We start from the raw sequence: 2168 nt of genomic DNA, 5'->3' as shown, positions 1-2168 counted from the left end.
CCCGTTTGCATAGCTTTAATAAAGGATACAGAATAGGCAACAATGTAGCGTGCATGGCAACAACCTAGTGGAGGTCTTGGTATCTTTAAGGCCCAGCTTGCGGATGTCCCAAGTACTCTTCACTTGTGATGCATGCGGTCGCAAAAGACAAGATTGGATGAGTGCAGACCATCTCAGTTCAGGAAAGCCCCAGCTCAGAGGTCTCTTCAACAAGGAAGATTCAGTCAAGGATAAAATCCTCAGCTGTGATATATGATGCAACGTGGAGCCGAGGCAGCCCTTGGTGCATGTTGCAGTGACAAGGTGGCAGCATTTGGGGAGATGATGTCCTTGGAGGTGATCAGGGCTACCGTGGGGTGGTATTAGCAGAGCTATACATCTTAGATGAAGAGGGAAATGATGCTATGGGTGATGGAACCAAGGAGAAACCTTTCTAAGTAGGTCTAAAGGCTTTGATGACAGTGGGAAAAGAACGATTTCCTACTGTTTACATAGGTTCACAAAAAGAAAATTAGAGTTGGGATGTCATTTCTAAATCTCAGATGAAAAACACTAAGAAAATGTGGCCCAGGAAATAAATGAAAAGTGAATTCCAGGAAAAGCAAGAGGCAGAAGACAATTTGAGAAGAGGAAAGAACCTGGAAGAAGCTAGGAAGATTACCATTAAAAATGATCCAAGTCTTCCTGAGCCAAATGTGTGAAGATTCGTTCATTAGAAGGGTAGAGAGGCCAAAGAGTAAAGGTGTTTGGCTGGGTCTACACGCTGCATAGCCAAGGAAATAATTCAGTTTCTGGTGTTGCGGAATGGTACAGGGTACCTCAGTGTGTCTTGTCAGATGATTTGTGTCAGTGTTACAATGGAGTAGTCTTGCCCACTGAGAGTAGTGTTGCAGTGTATGGAATGCTAAACCTTACCCCAAAGGGCAGGCAGGCTCCCAGGGGCCATGAGCTGAGTTGTGACTTCTGGGGACTGATTGGGATGGCTCCTGCTAGAGGAGTTGATAACTTGATCAATGAAGAGTCTGACATTGATGTCCAGCTCAACAACAGACACATGATGATCTGAGGAGAAAACATGTCCAAAATCCTGAAAGCACCTTCTGTGTCATCAGGTGCTTTAGAGATAACTTATTTGATAGCGGGTACTGTGAAGTTAGTCCTCCAACGTTAGTGCTAACACAAGTAGAAGGTGGTGCTACACTCTTCAAGCTCAACTATTGGGGAAGAGGCCTTTTTTTTTTTTTTTTTTACTCAGTCCTCTCAGTTGAACCTGGAAACCTGCATTCCAGCTCTGGGAGATGCTTTTTGTATTGCATTCCAGAACATGAAGGCACCTGGCTGAATATACTCATGGAAAGGCAGAATGCCCTTTCCTGACCTTCAGTGAACTGGTTTGTGATGTGGTAGATAGAGTCTTGAAATCACCTGTGGCAAGATGACCTCAACCCGAACTTCAGGACCCCCAAACTACCTTTCAAGCAGATGAACTATTCAGCTGCTATCGTGTGGCTAAAAGAACACAACATAAAGAAAGGAGATGGAACTTCTATAAATTTGGAGAGGATATCCCAGAAGCTCCTGAGAGTCTATGACACAGACACCGTTAATGAGCCCGTCTTGCTGTGTCGACTTCCTGTAGTGATCTTTCTGTATGCAGTGATGTCCTGAGGATTCCACCTTACCCAGTCTGTCAATGTGTTGATGCCCACATGTTGGTGAGATTGTGGGAGGCTCAGTGCGTATTTGGGATAGTGAAGAAATGCAGGCAGGTTATAAAAGGGAAGGAATTGACCCCACACATTATTATTGGTAAACAGATCGGAGAAAATATGGTACCTGTCCCCATGTGGAGGATATTGCTTGGGCTTGGAACAGTTCATAACCTGGACTCTGAATAGCTATCACATCCGGGATGTATGCTTATATCCTCACTTGGTCCAGCGCTCCAAGCCATAACCGATCCCTCCTGAAGCACTAAGGTCAGAACACAGTTCATGAGAGCAACAGACTTCCTCTTTAAGAAGAACTAAATGCCAAGATCTTCCCTTTTTTATTCCATGGGGATATATCTGGTTCTGTTTTCTCTTTTGTTTTCTATTCCTGCTATCACAAAAAGCAATCCAAAACACTGAAAATAAAGTAACATTGATGTTGTCATTTTAAGAAAA

The 2168-nt window shown here is 43.9% G+C and overlaps 1 pseudogene across 1 annotated transcript; it reads left to right on the top strand.

The window, feature by feature from the left end:
* The first annotated feature begins 324 nt into the window (after window positions 1-324).
* Window positions 325-1956, top strand: LOC307103956 (asparagine--tRNA ligase, cytoplasmic-like; annotated as a pseudogene). Its single transcript has one exon. The product of its transcript is annotated as an asparagine--tRNA ligase, cytoplasmic-like (transcript).
* The last annotated feature ends 212 nt before the right edge of the window (window positions 1957-2168 follow it).

The sequence above is a fragment of the Cnephaeus nilssonii genome, assembly GCF_951640355.1.
Source record: "Cnephaeus nilssonii genome assembly, chromosome: 8".
Lineage (NCBI taxonomy): Eukaryota > Metazoa > Chordata > Mammalia > Chiroptera > Vespertilionidae > Cnephaeus > Cnephaeus nilssonii.
Note: the sequence above shows the minus strand (reverse complement) of the source record. Positions and strands in the feature narration are given on the sequence as shown.